Raw genomic sequence first — 15,449 nt, 5'->3', positions numbered from 1 at the left:
GTTAATGGTATAATTATTTTAATTTCCGTAGCTAACGTTGTCTCGGGAAATCTTGGTTAAGCGAGGACAAGGCAAAGGCAAGGCAAGGCAAAGACAATGGGAGTTAGCTTGAAAACTACGGTTTGTATTTCTATAAACCGAATTTAATAATTATTTGTTGAATTTATTATTTAATATGAATGGTAAATATTATTATTATCATTATCATGGTATTGAATTGAATAAAAATTCATGAATTATTAGTGATTATTGATATTGAATTGAATATGTGAATAGTATGTGAATATTGAATGGAAAATTGAAAAATGTATATTGCATTGAAATTGATTTGCATGTGGATTGATATGGAAAAATGTATTAAATTGAATTGAAATTAAATTACAAATGAAATTGAAAATTTGAAAGTTTACTGAAATCCCTATTAATTGTATCGGACTAGTCGGATATATTTGGCATGCCATATGATTGAAAGTGTTCAGGGATATTCCAACTGTGTGTCGACGAGACACTATAAGTGTCGACTACTGTGACTGTTCCGGATTCATTCCGAAGAGGTACTCCATACCTGACTGTTACTGTTACTGTTCCAGATTTGTTCCGATGAGGTACTTTGTGTACCGCTACTGTTACTGTTACCCTTACGGTGTATTTTGGCTTCGGCCGATGAAGCACTGTATACTATCCCTAGTGTGTGGGTTGGATCCGTGTATCCGTCCAGGTTCGAGTCATGTTAATAGTGGTAATGAAAAGTATTAAAGACTGCCTGCTACTGAATAAATGAATATTACTGATTAACCGATTATTACTGTTGACTGACTGGTACTGAACGATAAAGATCAATTGGTTGTTACCAAAGAATATTGATTGTTATTGAAATGAGATAGTACAGGATATTGAATGAAAGGTGGATAATCAAGGATATCAAAGAATGATGTTATTAATTTATTATTTATTAACTGTTATGTCTATAAAGACTGCTTGATTGTATAACAGATGAAGATTACTGTATAGTAATAAAAGTATATTGAAGACCGATTAATAAGGTTTTAAGGCTAAATAATGAAGAGTAAATGGTTGAAATATTAGGATTCTAAAGTTAATGCTCAAAGTCTAAGAATACATGAATGTTAACTACTAATGAAAGTAAATGATATATTGATTAATGAATGATGGAATGAAAGGTACAATGGATAATGAAGGTAGACCAAATTAAATGGTAAGGTATATATGTTATGAGATTAAATTAAATGACTGAAGTATAGAGACTATAAAGTTAAAATTTAAAGCTCGAATATATATATGAATGACGAGTATTATTTATTGAATTACAAGTTTACTATGATTATTATATGACTTAAGTAAATGTTAAATTCTTTATACTATTCAGTAATTTTGTTTATAGAAATACCACTGAGTTTATACTCAGCGTACGGTTTGTTTCCGCGCGCAGGTTAGGTTAAAGACAGATCGTCGAATCAGCATCTTAAGCTGATCCCGAACTCAAAAGGGTAAAGCATGTTAATTATTGGTAATGGCATGTACCTATGATGTCTTAAGTGTGTTATATTGGATTGTGATTGTAATAGTGAATTAAGTAAATTGATAATTGATAAGTGTTTAAAAGTCAGTGTTGCACACAGGTTGAGGACACGGGCGTGTCCCAAGCCACACGGGCATGTTAATTTAGCCACACGGGCGTGTGGTACTGTTTTCAAAGAGGAAATTCTGAAATTGTACGAAAAAAATTTTCTAAGCCTCCGATCGAACCCCGATTGGATTTAAATGTATATAGTAAGCACGATGGGCCCATTAAGGATATAATAAGATTCATATCAAGTAACATTACTCAAATATTTCCGTTACAAGTGTTAAAGGACTGTAAAGACCAATAATGCTCTGTAATCCTGTTCCAGCGACGGGACGGCGTTATGGGGTGTTACAATATATATATAAGAAATAACTTAGAGAGACATAACAAATCAATTTTTATATTATTCAACTCATTCATGTATTTCGCTTTATTCTAAGTTGAAATGTCTAGCCATTTGATTGTGAAAACTCTTCTTTATTGATGATAAATAGAACAGAGAGAGGCTAGTTGGAACCATAAAAAACTTCAATTCTATTTAAATATAAAAAAAATTAATAGAAAGTATTAGTCAATGATTAATTTAATAAATATAATTAATTAAGAAATTTTAATTAAATAAGAATTTTGATTTTAATGGTAATAAAAACAATATAAATTTTATTTTAATAAAAAATTAAATAATTTAAATTTTATCATAAACTAACTTTTTTTATGTCATAAGAAACCAACTCATTCTATCAATTTAAATACAGAAATAATGAATAAACTAGTCCACATTTAATTTAATTTAAAAGAATTTTATTTTAATAAGGATATTAATGTTAATAATAATATATTTTATTTTAATTAAAAAAGATTGAATAACTAAATTTTTTTAAAAAAAATTCAAGAATAAATATTTCATTCACTATCTCTAATACGTACATTTATGTATAATTTGATGGGAAGAGGAAAAAGCCAGAGAAATTGCAAAGGGTTTATATAATTTTGAAGGGTGTATAGATGATTCTTGAATTTTGTTTGTAAAAAGTAGTTGTAGTTGAGAAACTAATGAGATAATACTATGTTAGATCCCAATCAGTTTTCAAAAACGGAAAAAGACAACAAAAAAATTAATACAAGAATCAATTGTAGCGATGCATTCATTTCCCTAAATGAAGGTCTAAAATCTAAACTTCGAACTAAAAATAAATTGCAATTGCAAGACTCCATAATGTATGACGAAAATAATATTACGAGAGGCTATAACAAGCTAAGGTACATGAGAAACCTCTTTATTTTTCTTTCAACTAAATTCAAAGTGAAAAGTTAAACATCATCCAAACACTTGGAACTATAGAAGGGCCAATGGTAGTAGGATGGGCAGCTATAAGCGTAATTAATTTGAGAATTCATTTAAAATAGGCAAATAGAGCAGAGAAATCATGAAATAAAAAAAATATTCAAAAAAGATAGAGAGAAACGAGTAAACAAACGCAAAAAGAAGGAACTTGGGGCATCAAAATCGGTGTTGTAGGCGGCGCACGGGCGTGGGGGTAGGGCGTGTGGAGTTGCAGCTGCGTTAGGGATTTTTGGGGAGGGAGATGATGAATAGTGATGGGTTTTTATAGATTTTGGGAAACAAGGCCATGGGACACGCCCGTGTGTTTCGCGAATTTTGAATTTGGGCGTGTTTGACATTCGGCCTACGCCCGTGTTGCTCGGGTGTGTGAGTGCACACGGTTGGGTCGCAGGACCGTGTCTCACTTTTTTCACTTCTTCCATGCCTGTGTTAACTTGACAGGTTCACCCACGGATGATGGGCATGGATGTGCGGTTTCGTCCACGGTTTCGAGGCACGGGTGTGTCGAACGCCCGTGTTGTTTTGGCAGATTCGTCCACGGCCATGTCGCACGGCCGTGGCGACTTTATCGCTTCTCGTATTGGAAAAATTTTGCCCTATTTTTGCACGGCCTAAGGCACGCCCGTGTGCTTGGCTGTGTGGTATTTAGAGAGTCTATGTACCATGATTCGGTTAGTACGTTAGATGTTAAAAACTCAAATTTAAAGAAATTAATACTGTTAGTGCTCGGGTTGCCTCCCGAGAAGCGCTTATTTATAGTCTAAGCTCGACGTACTTCTCTGGTGCGTCATCATGGTGAATCGAGGAGTTTACACTCCTCATCCCTACTATCAATTTTATTAACATAATGTTTAAGCGAGTACCATTTACCTTGAACGTGCCAAATTTGGAATGGTTTACCTCGACCGTACCGTATGGAAAAATACTAATTACCGTAAGAGGGGTTTCTTCATTTGGTTTAGAAGTGGCGATTTGAGGATCTGCTGTATCGAGTAGTACTTTGTCTCCAACTTTAAGTTGATTTTTGGAGGAATTAAGCTCCTCATGGCGTGGTTTTGGTTTATCGTGTTTTCTCGATTTATGTGTCTGCCATTCATCTAGCTCTTCGATTTGTAACCTTCGTTCTTTATGGGTAGGTTCCTTGTTGTTTCTTGGCTTATGTATGTTCTTCGAACTTGTTTTCTGCATAGAAGGTTGCACTATATGGTTACTTTTAGCCAAATGATTTGTATAGTCACCTTCAATTTTTGATGTGTTATTCGAATTACAGGCTTGAAGGGTGATTGTTTAGTCTCCCACACGAAGTGTGAGTTCATTGTTCCAATGTCAATAATTGTTCTGGCGATTGCTAAAAAGGGCCTTCCTAAAATTAAGGGGACGTTGCTATCCTCCTCTATGTCTAGAACAACGAAATCAATTGGGAATATAAATTTGTTGATTTTAACGAGTACATCTTCAATAATACCCCTAAAAAATCTGATAGTTTTATCTGCTAATTGAATGCTTATCCTAGTTTGTTTGGGTTTCCCTAGACCTAGTTGCTTAAATAATTTGTAAGGCGTAACATTGATACTAGCCCTAAATCAGCCAACGCATTATTAAAATCTAAACTACCAATTAAACAAGGAATTGTAAAACTCTCTGGATCTTCTAGTTTGTTAGGCAGCTTATTCTGTAGAATGGCTGAGCAGACCGCGTTCAGCTCCACATGCGATGCTTCATCTAACTTCCGTTTATTTGCCAGAAGCTCCTTTAAAAACTTGACTGTGTTTGGCATTTGCAAAAGGGCTTCAATAAACGGTAAGTTAATATGTAGTTTCTTTAGAAGTTTAAGGAATTTACCAAATTGTTCGTCTAAGTGGTCTTTCCTTGTTGCATTGGGGTATGGCACGCGAGGTTTATATTCTGTAATCATTGGCTTTGGCTTATTGTGGCCGACCTCATCCTTACCTATGCTTACCCTCGTTTCTGGCCTTGGTTCTACAACTAACCCTTCCTCATCTTGAATGGCAATCGTGTTGAGTTGCTCCCTTGGGTTAGATTCAGTGTTGCTTGGCAGGCTACCTTGTGGTCGTTCGGAAATCAACTTGGCGAGCTGTCCAATCTGAGTTTTGAGCCCCTGGATTGATGCTTGTTGTTTTTGAGTGCTGTCTCGGTATTCTAAAAATGAGTTTCTGACACTAAGATGAATTTTGTTAGCATCTCCTCAAGGTTCGATTTTTTCTCTTGTTGGTAGGGTGGTTATTGGAAGCCTGGAGGTGGTGGTCTCTAATTCCCTTGGCCTGTCCATGAAAATTTAGGGTGGTTCCTCCAACCTGCATTGCAAGTATTGCTATAGGGATTGTTTTGAGATCGAGGATTGTTACCCATGTAATTTAACCATTTGTTCTCCATGTTGTGGCCATAAGGTGGGTATTCTGAACTGCTTGATTTGCCTCCACTTGCTTCGCATTGCATTACTAGGTGAACCTGTGAAGAACTAAGGAAACCATCAATTTTCTTATTTAAGAGTTCTACCTGATTAGAGAGTATGGTGATTGTATCGATGTTATAAACGCCGACTATTTTCGTTAGATTTGTCCTCATGACTTGCCACTGATAGTTATTCAATGACATCTCCTCTATAAATTTATAGGCATCTTCAGGTGTCTTATTATTGATGGTTCCACCAGCAACTACGTCAACCATTTGTCGAGTCGAAGGATTCAGGCCATTATGAATGGTTTGAACCTGTAGCCAAAGCGGTAACCCATGGTGAGGGCATCTTTTTAAGAGGTCCTTGTATCTCTCCCATGGATCGTAGAGTATTTCTAAATCCATCTGCACAAAGGAAGAAATATCATCACGTAATTTAGCTGTTTTAGCTAGCGAAAAATATTTTAATAAAAACTTTTCGATCATTTGTTCCCAAGTAGTGATTGACCCCTGTGGCAACGAGTTCAACCACTATTTAGCTTTGTTTCTTAATGAAAAAGGGAATAACCGAAGACGAATGGCGTCATCAGAAACACCATTAATTTTAAATGTATCACATAGTTCCAAAAAGTTTGCCAAGTGAGCATTGGGATCCTTGTCCTGCAAACCATCAAACTAAACAAACTGTTGTATCATTTGAATTGTGTTAGGTTTCAGTTCAAAAGTATTTGCGGCTACAGCCAGTCTAACTATGCTAGATTCAGTTCCTGTTAAAGAAGGTTTAGCATAATCATACATAGTACGCAGAGCAGGATTCTGATTAACAGCAATCGCAGGAGGTAGCAGATTTTCTTGGTTTTCATCCATCTCCTCGGTTATTGTTGAAGTATCGTCCTCTTGCTTGTCCTCTGTGTATTTTAGGCTTCACCTTATTTCTCTCCAGTTTCTGCAAACTGTGCAGTCGATCTCACCGTAAAAAAGTAGTGGTCCTGACGGGTTTCTTCTGGTCATAAACTAGAAAAGTCTGTCAGAAGGAAATAAGAGAAAAATTAGAAAAGAAAATAAAAATTTAAATTGTAATAAAAGTAAAGTGGCTAAAGTAATAAAAATCGAGTTTTCCTAATATCCTAGTTCCTCGACAACGGCGCCAAAAACTTGATGCGTGATATAAGTAACAGGTTTTAAAGATTTATAAATGAAACATTCTTGAGACTAACTTATTATCACGATTAAGGCAAGTGTACCTATCGAACAGCAATATAGTTCAGCAAGACCGGATTGTCGAACCCAAAGGAACTACGAGTACTAGTATTTACTTCCTTTTTATTATCTAGCCTAAAATTTAATAGGTTTGGTTGTCTAAACTAATTACTAACTAAGAATGCACAGAAAGAAAAACTTAGGAAAATACTTTTGGGAAAATTCGATTGATTGAGACAATACTTAAGGACAAATCCACCTAGACTTCACTTGTTATTTGACTCTGAATCAGACGATTTATTCATTTGACTTGATTCGTAGAAATCCCTAAGTTATATTATTATCTCTCTCGAGACTAATAACGTCTAACCCTAGGTTGAATAATTGAAATCTCTTTCTAATTAACACCTTAGAATTGCATTAACTCGATCTATGGATTCCCTTATTAGGTTTCACCCTAATACGACAAAATCTTGTCACCCTATCTCTAGGCGCGCAATCAACTCCGCTTAATTATGACAAATTTACTCTTAGATAGGGTTTGTTCCTCCTCTGAATAAGAGCTTAACTTGAATCAATATCCTGGAATATCAAAACAAGAATTAAGAGCACATAATTAAGAACAAGTCAAATATTTATCACACAATTCAGATAATAATAACAAAATCTGTCTTAGGTTTCATTCCCCTTAGGTATTGAGGGGTTAGTTCATACTTATGAAAGAAAACATCTCAAAACCATAAAGATAACAAAACATAAAAAAACCCAAAACTCCAGAAGGAACTTGAAGGGAGATCTCCAGTCTTGATGATGAATCTGACTCTTGAGATGGGTCAATCGACTTTCCTTGAGTAATTTCTTGCTTCCTACTCTGCATCCCCCCTGTCCTAAGTTCCTTCTCAAGTGTTTAAATAGGCTTTGGAATGCCTAAGAGCCCTCAAAATTGGCCTTTTCAGAATTGGACTAAACTTGGGTTCGGTAGGGACACGCCCGTGTGTGATTACTGAAGGCCGTGCTCAAGGCTATTAAATGGGCATGAGCATGTGATCCACCCGTGTAAGTTGTGCTTTGATCCTGCCAAATTGACACGCCCGTGTGAGGAAGTTCAGGCCGTGTTGTTTTCCCATGTGGGTCTATTTTCTCCTTTTTCGGCCCGTTTCTCGCTCTTTTTACTCTCCTATGCTCTCCTAAGTATAAAACATGAAATTAAAGGATTGGGAGCATCGAATTCACAAAATCTAAGGAGAAACCATCCATAAATGCGTTAGGCATGGGGTAAAAATATGTATAAATTACGGTTTATCAGCTAGGTAATAGGGGCTTAGAGTACCCAACACTACTTCCAACAGGTGCCATTTTCCTTGGGGTAATGGTTATTATTCCTTCAACTTCCCTAGCAAACAAAAATGCTTCCACCATAGGTTGTGGGTTTAATAGCCTTAGGTATTGGATTACCTCTATCTTTAAGCTTTTAATGGAAACACCTAAAGCGTAGCTTTTTGGACGATGTAGCTAGTTCAGTAAACTCACAAATTGGTCATGGTATGCATCAATAGTACTTGTTTGTTTAAGTGATACTAACTCGGTCATAGGGCCTAAGTAGGTTGCAGAACCAAACCTCTCCTTGATTCCTTGTGCATAAGTTTCCCATGGTATCCATCTTATCATTTATTGCTTCTTTCCAAAAAAAAGAGTCTTGAGATTTCATTGCCTCTTCAAATGTGATATGATTAGATTTTGTATTATAACAATATGGTATCTTATTGCATGTACTTTCACCTTTTCCTTCTACAAGAAACATAGTGAAATCTAGTCCAAAATCTAAGACCTTTTTAATCATTTTACTTCTTCTTAATTCTTGACAAGATTCATCATTATTATCAATTTGTTCTAATGGAATATCATTCTCATTTGAAGAATGGATCAATTGTTGTGGTTGTAAATGTCTTGAAATAGAATTAAATCTATCTTCATCAAAAATAACATCTCTTGATTCAATAACAATATTAATTGAAATTGGATCATTTGGTTCAATTATCATGAACCTATATGCCTTGGTATTATTTGCATTTCCTATAAATATGCATTTAATTCCTTTTTCACCAACTTTTTATGTTTAGATGTTGGAAATTTGACAATAGCTTTACAACCCCAAATCTTCAAATAATTAAGGTTTGGTTTCCTTTTTTTTTCCATTGTTCATAGAGGTTATTTTAGTTTACTTATTAGAAACTTTAATCAATATATGACAAGCCATAGAACAGCTTCTCCCCAAAAACCTTGTGCAAGACCTGAATATGATAACATTGAATTTACCATTTTAGTCAAGACTCTATTTTTCTTTTTAGCTACACTGTTTTGTTGTGGTGCGTAAGGGGCTGAAACTTGGTGGACAATTTCAATGGATTCAAAATAACTTGGATTATAGTATTCACCATCTCTATCCGATTTTAAGCATTTGATAAAATATTCACACTCAAGTTCAACTTTAGATTTATAAACTTTAAATTTATCAAGCGCTTCATCTTTTGAATGCAATAAATATACATAGCAATATCTAGAACAATCATCAATAAAAATATAACAAAATATTTCTTTCCACCTAATGTAAGAGTATTATGCATGTCACATAAATTATTATGTATCAAATCTAGCAACTTTGTTTTCCTTTTAATCTTAGGGAAAGGATTTCTTGTAATTTTAGTTAGCATACATGTATTGTATTTTTCAATATTATTATTAAAAATAGGAATCAAATCTAACTTATGCATGTCATTCAATTTTATATAATGCCATAAACAAAAAGATTCAACCATATAAGTAGAAATAATATTTTTATTCTTATTAATAATATTGAGTTTGAACACACTCTCATACATATACCCTTTCCCTATAAATTTCCTCCCTTAAACAGAATAAACTTATCTGCCTCAAAACAACTTTGAAACCAAACTTATTTGATAGACTTTTAGTCACTAAATTCTTCCTAACTTCTGGTACACAATATACATCAGTCAAGGCTAAAATATTTCTAGAACTGAATTGTAGTTCAACAGACCCTTTGCTTTTGATTGTTGCGGTGGAAGGATGTCCCATGTACAAGGCGTTGTCATTTTCACATTGTGTGAATTTTGTGAACATGCTTTTGTCTTTACACACATGTTTTGTTGCTCCTGCATCAATACACCATGCATTATCATCTCGTGTCATATTAATTCAGATATCATTACAATGAACTTTTCATTATTATCAGCCTTAGAAGATGATTTCTTCTTTAAAAATTGGTATTCATTCTTGAAATGTCTCGGCTTACCACAATGATAACATGGACCCTTTCTATTTCTTTTTGAACTTAGGTGCAATATCAGTCTGTTTGAACTTTCTCTTGGATGGTTTAGCATTTTGTACTTCTTCTGTAACATGCACTTTGGCATTTTTAGAATCTAAATTTTGATCTTTCTTTTGATAATCTTCTTTAATACGAAGATGATTTGCCAAAGCATCAACAGATATTTGATCTTTCCTATGTTTTAGACTTCTTTTAAAGTCTTTCCAAAATGGAGGAAGTTTGTCTATTTTGGAGGATACAACAATCATTTCATCCATTTCATATCATATTGCTTAAATTGATTCACTATTTTTTCAATATCACGAAATTGTTCCATAACAAAATGACCATCAACCATTTGATAATTATTGAAACAAATGACAAGAAATTTCTTTCTTAAAGCATCTTCAGTCATGTATCTTGTCTCCAATTTGAGTGTTGATTTGAGTGTTGTGATGACAGTTTATTAGGTTCCTGATCTGTCATTATCTTCGAAAGAGAGATTAGTGGGGAAAAGCCATGTTGGCTCAAGGAGGTAGATCATAATAACAAGGGCGGAAGTGGAGGATGACTTTGATTTTGTGGAAGGGGACATCACAAGATCAATCATAAATGGCATTCCTTATATTGATTTCTCAAAGAGAGTTCCACATTTCTTGCTCCAAGAAATGGGTACTACAGTAGTGATTAAGCTCTTAGGTTGGAACATTGGGTATACGTCTCTCCAAAATAGGGTTTCTAATATTTGGAGACCTTCTATGCCATTCCAACTTATGGACATCGAGAATGGTTATTTCTTGGCTAAGTTTCATAATAACAATTATTTTGAAAAGGTGCTCTCTCAGAACCCTTGGATCATTTATGGAAAATACTTGATAGTGCAATCATGGACCATAGATTTTAACCCTGCACAACCCTTTCCAAACATTGTAATGTCTTAGATTCGTCTTCTAGGGCTTCCGAAGCATTTGAATAAACAAAAGATTTTATGAGAGATTGGAGAGATGGTGGGGAAAGTCGCAAAACTAGACTTTAATATCGATAATGGAGCATGCAACCATTTAATGTTCATCTAGATAAACTATTGGTTTCCCAGTTCTTGTTTAATGGAATACTCTAATGAGTTGAGTATGAGTATTTTCCAACAATCTGTTTCTCGTGTGGACTATATGAACATGAAAAGGAAATATGTTCAAATATAAAATGTGTTCAAATATAAAACCTTGTCCAAAGGCAAATGGTGGTGTGCCTCCAGGTAGTGGATGTAACACCCCGAACCCGAGACCGACACCGGAGTCGAACACGAGGTGTTAACAGATTTTAAACCCCTTATAAAAAAATATTTCCCAGACACTGCCAATCTGCGTACTAGTCGCTTTAAAAATCATATCTTGAGTTTCACAACTCGAAAATCAGTTTCGTGATTTTTCCCTGAAACTAGACTCATATTCCCATCTACATATTTTTTCTAGAATTTTTGGTCGGGCCAATTAGTACAGTTTATTAGTCAAAGTCTCCCATGTTACAGGGATCGACTACACTGACCTTTACGCAATACGACTTGGATATCTCCTTGCACAGAGCTTCAATACTGATGCCGTTTGTTTCTATAGAAACTAAACTCAGAGAGGAATCTATACATATATGGCATGAGTTCTAATTATCTCTGGTTAATTTATAATGAATTTCCAAAGTCAGAACAGGGAATCCAGAAACCGTTCTGGCCCTGTCTCACGAGAACCTGAATATCTCTTAACATACTATCCGTATGATTGTTTCGTTACTTTCCTATGAAAATAGATTCATCAAGGTTCGTTTACATAATTTATTCACAATTTAATTCCATTCCTACTAGTTTTAGTGAATTTCCAAATCTACATCACTGCTGCTGTCAGCATCTGCCTTTAAGGTAGACTTTACCTATTTCATAGTTTCCATGATTAAAACTAGCCCTTTTTGCATAAGTAGCACAATTTATGATAGTGATTAACCATTCCCATGGCCAATCCTTGTCAAGCCTATCCACACCTCTCAATAACCATATCCATACCAAATGATTATAACATTACACTCAAACATATATAAGCCATTTTCGCATGGCTAACCAAAATTATACAAGTCCAAAGGGTCCATGACCCACAACAAACGGCTAGTCCTATACATGCCATTTCGAAGTTCAACCAAAATTGTACCAAAAGGGGGGCTTTGATAGTGTGGGCGACTTTGACTTCAAGATCCCGAGTCCGATAGCTGGAGAACCAAATCTATAAAACAGAGGAGCAATGAAACGGAGTAAGCAATTTATGCTTAGTAAGTTTTGAGCAAGGAATTCCAGCACAACAAAAGTATAGCATTCATATAGCTAAACGGATAATTTCATATGCACAAATTTTCGATATCATACTTGCTTCACATTACCAACCCTTATGTACATACACAAAAGATCAACTTAGCCAAAGGCCGGTAGCTCGTTTATCAACTGAGGGAATACTTATTTGTAAGGGCTCAACTAAATTCAAGCACATACGAAACATACCTCAATGTTGGGATGTTTCTAGAGTATTAACTGAAATTTTTACAGCAAGATCATTCATTCCCAAATCACGTACCTTCGGAATTTAACCGGATATAGCTCCTCGTTCAAATGCCTTCGGGACATAGCCCGGTTATAGTAACTCGCACAAATGCCTTCGGGACTTAACCCGGATTTAGTAACTCGGACAAATGCCTTCGGGACTTAACCCGAATTTAGTAACTCGCACCAATGCCTTCGGGCTTAGCCCGGAATTAGTATCTCGCACAAATACCTTCGGATCTTAGTCCGGATATGGTCACTTAGCACAAAGCCTTCGGGACTTAACCCGGACATCATTCAAATAACCAAGCACATTTAACCATAAATCATGGCACATTCGTATTTCATTTTCGTTAGCAAAACTCAAACACAAGACACTTATCATTCTTGCAATTTCGGCTCAATAGCCACACACAAAGAGCATGATTTTGATTTGCTTAAAACATGATCTAATCAAATCTTAATTTAGGCTCTCTTACTCAAGAACTTACCTCAGATGTTGTCGAACGATTCCGATGGCTATTCGACCACTTTTTCCTTCCCTTTATCAGATTTAGTGCCCCTTTGCTCTTGAGCTTAATTAAACAAATAAATTGATTTAATCATTTGAGCATCGAAAAGAGGAACACAAGGCACTTAGCCCATATTTATACATTAGACATTAAAGTCACATATGTACGGAATCATAAATCAAACTCAACATTTTAGCTAATTTTCCCCCTTGGCCGAATTTTCTAAGCCAAGACAAAAGCATCAATATGCTTGCCTCCAACCGAATACATGCAACACCAAATCTTCTTCCTATGGCCGAATATGCATGTCTATGTTGGGGCCGATTATATGCTTAATACTTCCTACAAGTATGGTTACTTGTATTGATTATAAATATCATCTTGTTTCAAGTTCAAAACTTGGCTAATACACACATATATACACTAGTAAAGCATCCTCTCCCTTTCCATCAATTTAACACATGCATTGCTCATTAACATACAAAAGTTATATTCGGCCTTAGCACACAACTTGCTAGCCGATTCTTCCCCATCTAGCAACCAATGCACATATGTGCTCACTCAAAAATGCTAAAAAGGAGATTCAAGAATCATCAATCCACCATCACATGCATCATTAACAAGCTTCATATTTAGCATGCAATGGCATTAACACAAAATCCACCTAGGCCGAATATCATCCCCATGACATAGCAAGGATTTGAACCATGGGCTAATTAGAACTCAAGCTAGCAACTAAAAACATGCATGAATCTCATGGCACAACCTCAAACATACCTTAATCTAGATATAAGTATGGCCAAACCTCCTCCTAATCCTCTTCCAAATCAAACATGAAGCAAGAACTCCTTCCTCCTTCCTTAGAATTTTCGGCCAAATGAAGATGAAAAAGGATGAACAAAATTTTCTCCTTTCTTTTCTTTAACTCACGGCAATGGGGGGGGGAAGACAACCACACACATTTTTTTTTGTTTCCATCATATTCCCTTTCATTATTTTATGCCCATGCTCCTTATTTTATTTTTCCTAACATACCTCACTAACATAACATGTTTGTGACATGTTTCCACTCATGATGCACTAACACAACATGTCTATGACATGTCTTGCCCATCACACTTGGTCTACCATGCTTGTCATGGCCGGCCACTACTCATTAGGGGGGAATTTGACATGCAAGTCCCCCCTTTTTCCACATGCACTAATAGGTCCTTACGCATTGACCTATCACATTTTAAAATTTTCTCACATAAGTCCTATTTGATGAAATTCACTTACAATTAACAAAATTCAAACACGAAATTTTCACACATGCACATGTACATATAATGAGCATCAATTATGACGGTTAATTATTTTTACGACTCGGTTTAGCGGTCCCGAAACCACTTCCTGACTAGGGTCAATTTTGGGCTGTCACAACTCTCCCCCACTTAAGAAATTTTCGTCCCCGAAAAGCTTACCGGTAAATAGGTTTGGGTATTGTTCTTTCATCGAGCTCTCGATTTCCCAAGTAGCTTCCTCGATCCCGTGTTTGAGCCATAACACCTTCACTAACGAAACCCTTTTGTTTCGCAACTCCTTCACTTCACGAGCTAGGATACGCATCGGTTCTTCTTCATAACTCATATCGGCTTGAATTTCAACCTCTGATGGGCTAATTATGTGCGATGGATCAGATCGATAGCGTCGAAGCATCGAAACATGAAAGACGTCGTGAATCTTTTCAAGCTCAAGGGGCAAAATCAATCTATACGCAACCGGACCAACTCGTTCAGAGATTTCGTACGGCCCAATAAATCTCGGGCTCAACTTGCCCTTACGGCCAAACCTGAGTACCTTTTTCCAAGGTGTAACTTTAAGGAACACTTTATCTCCCACCTGATATTCAATGTCTTTTCGTTTCAAATCCGCATATGATTTTTAACGATCTGTGGCTACTTTCAGACTTTCACGGATTACCTTTACTTTCTGTTCGGCATCTTTAATCAAATCAACTCCGAAAATTTTACTTTCACCGAGCTCGGTCCAAAACAATGGTGTACGACATTTATGACCGTACAAAGCCTCATAAGGTGCCATCTTAATACTTGATTGAAAACTATTGTTGTAAGCGAATTCAATCAAAGGTAAATACCGTTCCCATGAACCACTGAACTCGAGGATGCAACATCTCAACATATCCTCAAGTATCTGAATTGTCCGCTTGGATTGACCATCGGTTTGGGGGTGAAAAGCAGTGCTAAAATGCAGCTTGGTACCCAAAGCTTCTTGCAATTTCTTCCAAAATCGTGAGGTGAATCTCGGATCTCTATCCGACACGATAGAAATAGGTACCCCGTGTAATCTCACAATCTGAGAAACGTACAATTCAGCTAGTTTATCGAATGAAAAATCCGTACGCACGGGGATAAAGTGAGCCGACTTAGTCAGCCTATCGACAACAACCCAAATCGCATCTTTCTTACTCTGCTGACAAAGTCCAT

The 15,449-nt window shown here is 35.9% G+C and overlaps 1 non-coding gene across 1 annotated transcript; it reads left to right on the top strand.

Annotated features, from left to right (window-relative positions):
* Positions 1-5,679: 5,679 nt before the first annotated feature.
* On the top strand, positions 5,680-5,786 carry LOC121210698 (small nucleolar RNA R71). The gene has a single exon (XR_005905812.1). It is a non-coding gene; the product is annotated as a small nucleolar RNA R71 (small nucleolar RNA).
* Positions 5,787-15,449: the final 9,663 nt, after the last annotated feature.

This window comes from Gossypium hirsutum, chromosome A11, assembly GCF_007990345.1.
Source record: "Gossypium hirsutum isolate 1008001.06 chromosome A11, Gossypium_hirsutum_v2.1, whole genome shotgun sequence".
NCBI classification, from domain to species: Eukaryota; Viridiplantae; Streptophyta; class Magnoliopsida; order Malvales; family Malvaceae; genus Gossypium; species Gossypium hirsutum.
The sequence above is the reverse complement of the archived record's forward strand: the minus strand, read 5'-3'. Positions and strand labels throughout refer to the sequence as shown.